We start from the raw sequence: 10,532 nt of genomic DNA on the forward strand, positions 1-10,532 counted from the left end.
GTTAGAGCGTTGGACTAGTGACCGGTTGCAAGTTCAAATCCCCGAGCTGACAAGGTACAAATCTGTCGTTCTGCCCCTGAACAGGCAGTTAACCTGTTCCTAGGCCGTCATTGAAAATAAGAATTTGTTCTTAACTGACTTGCCTAGTTAAATAAAGGTAAAAAAATGAGCTGAAATAAAAGATCCCAGAAATTGTCCATACGCACAAAAGCTTATTTTTCTCAAATTGTGTGAACAAATCAGTTTAGCATTTATCTTTTGCCAAAATAATCTATCCACCTGACAGGTATGGCATATCAAGAATCTAATTAAACAGCATGATCATTACACAGGTGCACCTTGTGCTGGGGACAATAAAAGATCACTCTAAAATGTCAGTTTTGTCACAGCACAATGCCTCAGATGTCCCATGTTTTGAGCGAGCATGCAATTGGCATGCTGACTGCAGGAATGTCCACCAGAGCTGTTACCAGAGAATTGAATGTTCATTTCTCTACCATAAGCCTCCCTATGGCAGTACGTCCAACCGGCCTCACAACCACAGACCATGTGTATGGTGTCGTGTGGGCGAGCAGTTTGCTGATGTCAACGTTGTGTACAGAGTGCCGCAAGGTGACGGTGGGGTTATGGTATGGGTAGGCATAAGCTGCAGGCAACAAAAACATTTGCATTTTATCAATGTCAATTTGAATGCACAGAGATACCACGGCAAGATCCTGAAGCCCATTGTCATGCCATTAATCTGCCACAATCACCTCATGTTTCAGCATGATCATGCATGCCCCCATGTCACAAGGATCTGTACACAATTGCTGGAAGCTGAACATTTTCCAGTTCTTCCATGGCCTGCCTAATCACCAGACATGTCACCCATTGAGCACGTTTGGGATGGGACGTCTATGACAGCTTGTTCGAGTTCCCGCCAATGTCCAGTAACTTCGCAGGAGTGGGACAACATTCCACAGGTCACAATCAACAGTCTGATAAACTCAATGCGAAGGATATGTGTCACGCTGCATGAGGCTTATGGTGGTCACACCAGATACTGACTGGTTTTTTAAATAACAAATTGACAAATGTTGCACAATCCAGGTGTGGAAAGCTCTTAGAGGCTTACCCAGAAAGACTCAAAGCTGTAATCACTGCCAATGGTGCTTCTACAAAGTATTAAATCGGGGTTGAATGCTTATGTAAATGACATTTTTTTATTTCATTTTCAATAGATGTGCAAACATTTCTAAAAACATTTTCCACTATGTCATTACTGGGTATTGTGTGTAGATGGGTGAAATAAATATTTATAATCTATTTTGAATTCAGGCTGTAACACAACAAAATGTGGAATAAGTCAAGAGGTATGATTACTTTCTGAAGGCACTGTCAAATACAGGACAGTCTTAGTGGCCTATTGGTAACTTCTGCTATTGAACCCCAGAGATGGAAGATTCTTGTTTTTGTTTGATTCAGTTTATATCCCATCAGAGGAGGAAGGGGAGGACCATCCTGAATTTCATCAAAATTAAAATTGTGAAACATTAAAAAAGTAATACTTTTTAGAAAAAAACTATACTAAATATATTCACATCACCAAATAATTAATTAAAACACACTGGTTTGCAATGAAGGTCTACAGTAGCCTTAACAGCACTCTGTAGGGTAGCACCATGGTGTAACCGGAGGACAGCTATTTTCCCCCCACCTCTGGGTACATTGACTTCAACAAAACGTTGGAGGCTTGTGGTTCTCACCCCCTTTCCATAGACATACACAGTAATTATGACAACACAGATGTCCTCCAACCTATCAGAGCTCTTGCAGCATGAATAGACATGTTGTCCACCCAGAGGGTTGGGGCTAATAAACAACACTTTGGAGTAGGATTTTGTAACGGGGGAAGTGAACTCTTTCTACAGTCGTGAAGAACGAGGGCGAGAAGAGAGGGCGGTGGAGAGGACGAAGGGACGTTGTGTGAACAGTTAGAAATAGTGGTAAAACAAACAATCAAACAATACGCGATGTGGCGGCGGTTCGGCACAGCTGTGCTGTGAGATGAACTGTGAGATGGTAGGAGATAGTGATGGAGAAGAAAGTGAAGCAAGTATGGAGCATAGTGGTACAAATAAAAGAGGGAGTAAGAAAGAGAAAAAGAAAGCGGGAGAGAAAGGGACTAGGGGTTTGAAGGGGAGCGAGAGGTCTATAGAGGCAGAGAGGAGGCAGAAAAGCAAGTTTGAGGAGAGCAACATTGTTTCTAATACTAGCGGCAGAGAGGAGGTAGAAGGTTCCGGGGAAGGGCAAGATAAGATGCAAGGGAAGCATGGAGGTGAGGAGGAGCATGTGAGATGTGCCAGGTGTGGAGGGGAGCATGGAGGTGAGGAGGAGCATGTGAGATGTGCCAGGTGTGGAGAAGAGCATGGAGGTGAGGAGGAGCATGTGAGATGTGCCAGGTGTGGAGGTGAGGAGGAGCATGTGAGATGTGCCAGGTGTGGAGGGGAGCATGGAGGTGAGGAGGAGCATGTGAGATGTGTGGAGGGGAGCATGGAGGTGAGGAGGAGCATGTGAGATGTGCCAGGTGTGGAGGGGAGCATGGAGGTGAGGAGGAGCATGTGAGATGTGCCAGGTGTGGAGGGGAGCATGGAGGTGAGGAGGAGCATGTGAGATGTGCCAGGTGTGGAGGGGAGCATGGAGGTGAGGAGGAGCATGTGAGATGTGCCAGGTGTGGAGGGGAGCATGGAGGTGAGGAGGAGCATGTGAGATGTGTGGAGGGGAGCATGGAGGTGAGGAGGAGCATGTGAGATGTGCCAGGTGTGGAGGGGAGCATGGAGGTGAGGAGGAGCATGTGAGATGTGCCAGGTGTGGAGGGGAGCATGGAGGTGAGGAGGAGCATGTGAGATGTGCCAGGTGTGGAGGGGAGCATGGAGATGTGCCAGGTGTGGAGGGGAGCATGAGTATGGGAAATGTGGGGAGGGTGTAAAACCAAAGTGCTGCAGCTGTGGGGGTGCTCATAGTGTGGCATATAGTGGGTGTGAGGAAATGAAGCAGGCAGTGGAGGTGCAACAAGTGAGAATGGAGAAGGGTGTCATATGCGGAAGCAGTGAGGGTGATCCAGGTCCAGAGAGATACATGTTCATGAGAGAGATGGGTAGGAGCATCTAGATCAGGGATTATGGGGCAGGTGGGTGGCGATATGGTATACGTAGATAAGAGAAAGCTGGTGACGTTCATAGCAGAAGTTATCAACAGCACTGCTGAAGTAAAGTCTAAAACAGAGAAGAGGTTCAAGATGACCTCAATCAGCTGAGGGTGGATCCATGTATTACTGGATCTCAGTTATGGTGGTAGTACTACAATGGAATGCTCAAACCTGTTGGCTAATGGGCAGGAGTTCAAGCAATTCATTGTGGATATGCCAACTAAGCCTGATGTGATTTGTGTGCAAGAAACATGGCTCAAACCAAATGTGGAGTTTATAATACAGGGATATGTAGTGGTCCATAGGGACAGAGGTGTAGGGGGAGGGGGGGATGTGCCACCTTCATAAAGCAAGGACTTCTCTACACAATGCTAGGCAAAGATACAGGAATATGTGGTGGTGGAGGTGTGGTTGAGAGGAGAGATGATAGTGGTAGTACACTACTATAATCTGTGTCAGAGGGGGGTGGATGGAAATGGCCAAGTGATGGTAAATCTGATAGAAATTAGCAAAGCGGTCATGTTGGCGTTGGTTCTGTGACACCATTGGAAGGGTGACACCAGCGGGAGAAGTGTGGGGGATGATTAAGAAGATGAGTGGGGTCAGAAGGGAGTGGGATTATCCGGTGTTGACGAGTGGGAAGGAAGTGGCAGTAACAGATGAGAAGAAGGCAGAGATAATGGCCAAAGCGTTTGTCCATGTGCATAGATCGGCAAATTTGTCAGAGGAGGGGCAGAGGAGAGAGAGAGAGAGAGAGTGGTAAAAAGGAGCATCCTGGAGTGCTAGATAGGAGGGAGGATGTAAATGATGCACAATTTATCATGTCAGAGGTGAAAAGGGCAATAAGTAAGGCTGGGTTAACTTCACCTGGGAAAGATGATGTGATGAGGCACTGGATAAGGTATTGGGGTTGTACAACAGAGTGTGGGAGGAGGGCAAACTACCAGGCAGTTGGAAGGAGGCAGTAGTAGTACCAATTCGGAAGCCAGGGAAGGACCCAACGAGGCCAACAAGCTATCGCCCAATAGCCTTAACATCACATGTATGTAAGATTATGGAGCGTATGATAACGGGGAGGCTAACTAACTTCCTGGAGAGCAGGGGGTTAGTATCGCCATATCAGAGTGGATTCAGGAAGGGTAGGGGAACAATGTGCCCAGTGATCAGCTTAGAAGCAGGGGTCAGGTAGGCTCAGATGAACAAGGAGACTGTTGTAGCTGTATTATTTGATGTGGAGAAGGTATATGATGTGGAAGGAGGGTTGTTAATCAAGCATGATATTATGAGGAAGAACATACAACTGGATAAAGGATTTCCTGCTTGGAAGGTCTATCCAGGTGAGGGTGGGGAAGTCTCTCTCAGGAAGCTACATGGTGGATAATGGTAAACCACAGGGGAGTGTGATTAGTCTTCTGTTGTTCTCAATCATGATCAATGATGTTTACTCTCAGGTACAGCTGGATTTTGGGAGGTCGCTATTTGCAGATGATGGGGCCTTATGGAAGAGAGGAAGAAATGTTCCATACATAGTCAGAAAGATACAGAAAGCAATTGATGAGGTAGAGTGGTGGGCATTAATGTGGGGATTCAGGTTCTCTGAAGAGAAAACTCAGACAGTGTTCTTTACCAGGAGGAAGGTGGGAGATGAGGTATGCTCGAGGTTATATGTGAGAAACTTGGAGAGGGTGGGGGCCTTCAGGTTCCTTGGGGTATACTTTGATACTAGAATGACCTGGGCAGAACACATTGAGAGAGTGGTAGGAAGCGTAAGAAGATACTAAATGTGATGCGCTGTCTGACAGGGAAGGAGTGGGGGGCTGGGCATGCCTCATTGAGGACCATGTAGGTTGCATTGATCCAATCTGTAATAGACTATGGAAGTATAGCGTATAGTTCGGCAGCCCGGACATCATTGGAAAGGCAAGATGTCATACAGGGACAAGGACTCAGAATATTTAGTGGGGCATTTTGGACGTCTCCAGTGGCTGCAGTACAGGTCAAGATAGGGGAAATGCCATTGCAGATTAGGAGACAGCAGCTGGCAATTAATTATCAGGTCAACCTACAGGGACATGGGGTATCTCATCCTGCAAAAGGGATTTTAGAGGCATGCTGGAAACATGAGCAAAGAGAGAACACAAGCTTTGGGTGGGTAATAACCAGACGAAGGAAATGGGACTGTAGGCCCTCTGATGGGACTGTAGGCCCGGACAACAGGCCCTCTGATTTGACACACTGAACTCTATCAGAGAAGTAGTTGGAGAACCAGGTTGGGCAATCATTTGAGAAACTATTGCTATCGAGTCTGCCGATGAGGATGTGGTGATTGACAAAAGCCGAAAGCCTTGGCCAGGTCAATGAATACAGCTGCACAGTATTGTTTCTTATCGATGGCGGTTAAGATATTGTTTAGGACCTTGAGCGTGGCTGAGGTGCACCCATGACCAGCTCTGAAACCAGATTGCATAGCGGAGAAGGTGCAGTGGGATTCGAAATGGTCGGTAATCTGTTTGTTAACTAGGCTTTCAAAGACCTTAGAAAGGCAGGGGAGGATAGATATAGGTCTGTAGCAGTTTTGGTCAAGAGTGTCCCCCCCTTTGAAGAGGGGGATGACCGCAGCTGGGCCTGGGCCTGTTCATGGGCCTGTTCTGAGATGCGTACAGTATGTGTGTTTTTCTGAGTTACATGTTTTAGTGGAGAGGTCAGAGGTCAGTGCCAGTTTGCGTCCCAAATGGAACCTTGTTCCCTAAGTAGTGCAGACCCAGTAATTATCGACTGAAGGTGTGTGCCACATCATATTCACTAGAAGATCAATTATTACCCTTCTCTGGTTCTGCCCTGCTATTGGTGCGGTGAGGAGGGGGAAAAGGCCAGATAGCCAATGAGAGTGCCTAGAGGAGGGTGACCCTCAACGCAGGTAGCTATCTGACAATCTATGTCAAATCAAATCAAATCAAATTTATATATATAGCCCTTCGTACATACCCCAAACAGCAAGCAATGCAGGTGTAGAAGCACGGTGGCTAGGAAAAACTCCCTAGAAAGGTCAAAACCTAGGAAGAAACCTAGAGAGGAACCAGGCTATGTGGGGTGGCCAGTCCTCTTCTGGCTGTGCCAGGTGGAGATTATAACAGAACATGGCCAAGATGTTCAAATGTTCATAAATGACTAGCATGGTCAAATAATAATAATCACAGGCAGAACAGTTGAAACTGGAGCAGCAGCACGGCCCGGTGGACTGGGGACAGCAAGGAGTCATCATGCCCGGTAGTCCTGAGGCATTGTCCTAGGGCTCAGGTCCTCCGAGAGAGAGAAAGAAAGAGAGAATTAGAGAGAGCATACTTATATTCGCACAGGACACTGGATAGGACAGGAGAAGTACTCCAGATATAACAAACTGACCCTAGCCCCCCGACACATAAACTACTGCAGCATAAATACTGGAATCTGAGACAGGAGGGGTCAGGAGACACTGTGGCCCCATCTGATGACACCCCCGGACAGGGCCAAACAGGAAGGATATAACCCCACCCACTTTGCCAAAGCACAGCCCCCACACCACTAGAGGGATATCTTCAACCACCAACCACAACATCCTGAGACAAGACCGAGTATAGCCCACAAAGATCTCCGCCACGGCACAACCCAAGGGGGGGCACCAACCCAGATTGGAAGATCACATCAGTGACTCAACCCACTCAAGTGACGCACCCCTCCTAGGAAACGGTATGAAAGAGCCCTAGTAAGCCAGTGACTCAGCCCCTGTAATAGGGTTAGAGGCAGAGAATCCCAGTGGAAAGAAGGGAACCGGCCAGGCAGAGACAGCAAGGGCGGTTCGTTGCTCCAGAGCCTTTCCGTTCACCTTCACACTCCTGGGCCAGACTACACTCAATCATATGACCCACTGAAGAGATGAGTCTTCAGTAAAGACTTAAAGGTTGAGACCGAGTTTGCGTCTCTCACATGGGTAGGCAGACCATTCCATAAAAATGGAGCTCTATAGGAGAAAGCCCTGCCTTCAGCTGTTTGCTTAGAAATTCTAGGGACAATTAGGAGGCCTGCGTCTTGTGACCGTAGCGTACGTGTAGATATGTACAGCAGGACCAAATCAGAGAGATAGGTAGGAGCAAGCCCATGTAATGCTTTGTAGGTTAGCAGTAAAACCTTGATATCAGCCCTTGCCTTGACAGGAAGCCAGTGTAGGGAGGCTAGCACTGGAGTAATATGATCCAATTTTTTGGTTCTCGTCAGGATTCTAGCAGCCGTATTTAGCACTAACTGAAGGTTATTTAGTGCTTTATCCGGGTAGCTGGAAAGTAGAGCATTGCAGTAGTCTAACCTAGAAGTGACAAAAGCATGGATTAATTATTCTACATCATTTTTGGACAGAAAGTTTCTGAACATATTAAGACTGTTTCAAGGACAGCTTTTTTCCATCTACGTAACATTGACAATCTATGTCACCTTTACTCTGATAAAGAGTGGACAGCAGTGAGCTGCAGAGCTGCATGCCCATTTTCACTGTGATCCTGACATTGTGTGTCTCTATGGGTTTGTCTCTCCTCTGATCCTGCTTAAGTCCCCCACAGTAGACAGGATGTTGAACCTGAAGGAGCTGTGTAGGGGCCTGCCCCTGGACCCAATGACACTCAACCAGGGTTGGGACCCCAATGAGCCACACGTACCTGTCAGGACACCCAACCTCACTCCAGAGGAGGAGAGGGTGAGTACACAGACATACTGTCACATCTATGGAATGCAGACCCATGTCAACGAGCATAGACGTCACACTCAGGGTGATCTACTCAGGGTGATCTACTCACCTGTAGATTTTTCCAAGACTTATCGGTTTATCTTTGAGTGGAACCTTAATGCTTTTAATGTGGTATTTTAGGAGTAACTCAACTAGAGGCATATCCCATTTATAGCCAAGTAATTATCTTATTGAGGCCAGTGTCATAAACTTCATAATCTTTTTTTTCTCATCCAGAGAATTGTCAGTTTAGGTGTCAAATCATGCCCATCCTTGTATCCCTCAGTGAGAGTGAATCTTTAAATTGAAAAAGGATGAGTGAAGATTACAGACGCACCACAGCTTGTGGGTTGATTCCAAATATTGTTGGAGAAAATTGGGGACACTGAACATAATAACACACAGTGCATGTGATTCATTTGATCCAATCTATTTATTGAGAGTCAATGATGTGTTGACGCACGGTTCACATTATGTAATGCTCAGCACAATGGCATTTGTTTGGCTTTAGGGTAGGAGACAGTGTTGGTTCACCCCCTCAGAACCTTCCATCAGCTTCACTACCATTTGCCAGAACTGGGAGAAAAGGACACTGTCAACGATTAAGAGAGATAGGAGTGAGTGCTTGCATGGCTAGAGAGGGGGAGCAAAACACAAAGGACCAGAAAGTTAGCAGAAGAGATGATGCAAAAGAAAAAGAGGGTCAATGTCCTTGAGTTATTTCAAAACAATTACGCCACATTCTGACCTCCTGTCTCACCCCCTCCTTTCGTCCTCCTCTCTAGCTGGCCCTGAGGAGTGACCTGCGCTTCTGAGTTTGCCCGGGAGCTCAGGCTGTATGGACACATCTACATGTACTACTTCTGCCTCCTAATACACATTAGGTACTTATTAATATCTAAAACACCACTCCCCATCTGTAGTAATCTCTCTCTCGATTCCATGATAAGGTCCTACCCCTTGATCTGTGTGTGTGTGTGTGTGTGTGTGTGTGTGTGTGTGTGTGTGTGTGTGTGTGTGTGTGCGTGTGTGCGTGCGTGCGTGCGTGCGTGCGTGCGTGTGTCCTCAGGGCCTACCCTATAGATCAGTATCCCTGTCATACACACCAAGCTGCCTCCATCATGCTCATCATCATGAATAACCTGGACCCTGCTGTTGCCCAGGTAACCACCACTCTCACATACTGTACATGGTATACAACAGTTCACTTCTCATTTCTGATTTAACTAAAACAATGTATTAATCCTCCTAAATCACTCTGTCTATTGTTGCTTTATCATCTTCCCCTGCTCTGCTCTCCAGTTTCCCCAGGAGCTGGTTACCTATGTGGGGAATGGACAGGTTTTCTGTAACTGGGCCCAGGTAAGGACAGAGCACGTGAGTATGATGGTATTACAGTATGTAGATATCTGTGTGCAATAATGTGCGTCTAATTTGACTTGCACTGTGTGGAAACACATTCATTGCTATATACAGTATCATTGTCACCAATGGCATGGTAACCACACATCCCTCCCTCCGTCTATCCTCCCTACTCTACAGCATTTCAATTAGATGCTGTTTTTCCGTTACCATCTAGGTTTTCCCATTTTGATTTGGAATAGTCCATGGCACCATGATTAGTCCTAACAGTCAACAGTAGAGGGCATTAGCCCCTTTGTAAACTCACATTGAAATTGTCTTAATTAAAGGGAGACTGGGATTTTGGCAATGGAGCCCTTTTTCTACTTCCTCACAGGTAGATGAACTTGCGGATATAATATTTTTGTCTCTGCGTGCAGTTTGAAGGAAGTTGCTAACTGCCGTTAGCGCAATTGATAACTAGCGTTAGCGGAATGACTGTAAGTCTGTGGTGACTGCTAGCATGCTAGTAGACACCATGGACTTCCAGCCATTGTGCTAATACTAATCAGTATTGGCTCACAAAACTACATCTAACTTCCTTGCAGGGACATAAAAATGGTATCCATGAGTTGATCTGACTCTGGAGAAGTAATTTAATGGGCTTCATTGCCAAAATCCTGAATTAAACAATTGACCTGTTTTTCTTTCTTCTCCCTTCCACCCCCTCTCTCTCTCTCTCCCTACCTCTGTAGCTGACAGTGCTGAATGCAGGTCTGATGAACTTAGGGGCCGGGTTTTGGTGACGTCAGAGCCGGGGGGGCATGAGCGGGGCACAGGCCAAGACTGCTGTCATCGCTGGCTTGTGTGGGGGTCATTATTGGGAAGGGGCCGTAAGTAATCATGTCACTGCTAGTCTACACAATTATTTTTCACAGGGGGTCCTGTGTGGCTCAGTCGGTAGAGCATGGCGCTTGCAACGCCAAGCGTCGTGGGTTCGATTCCCGCTAGGGCCACCCATATGTAAAAAGTAGTGGCCCCAGCCGACTTGTAAGTCGCTTTGGACAAAAGCGTCTGCTAAATGGGATATATATATAATATATATATATATATATATATATAATATTTGAATTTATTTAGTGTTACACTCCTAATGGAAATACAATTACACCAGAGTTTACATTTACATAAAACACTGGCGACACACTGGTGTGGGGCTAAGTCTACATGGATATGAAGAACAAAAAA

General features: G+C 46.3%; 1 long non-coding RNA gene across 1 annotated transcript; it reads left to right on the plus strand.

Annotated features, from left to right (window-relative positions):
• Positions 1-8,772: 8,772 nt before the first annotated feature.
• LOC135539955 (uncharacterized) lies at positions 8,773-10,105 on the plus strand. The gene is made up of 4 exons (XR_010455691.1): positions 8,773-8,827; positions 9,013-9,106; positions 9,246-9,305; positions 10,040-10,105. It is a non-coding gene; the product is annotated as an uncharacterized LOC135539955 (long non-coding RNA).
• Positions 10,106-10,532: the final 427 nt, after the last annotated feature.

The sequence above is a fragment of the Oncorhynchus masou genome, chromosome 5, assembly GCF_036934945.1.
Source record: "Oncorhynchus masou masou isolate Uvic2021 chromosome 5, UVic_Omas_1.1, whole genome shotgun sequence".
Lineage (NCBI taxonomy): Eukaryota > Metazoa > Chordata > Actinopteri > Salmoniformes > Salmonidae > Oncorhynchus > Oncorhynchus masou.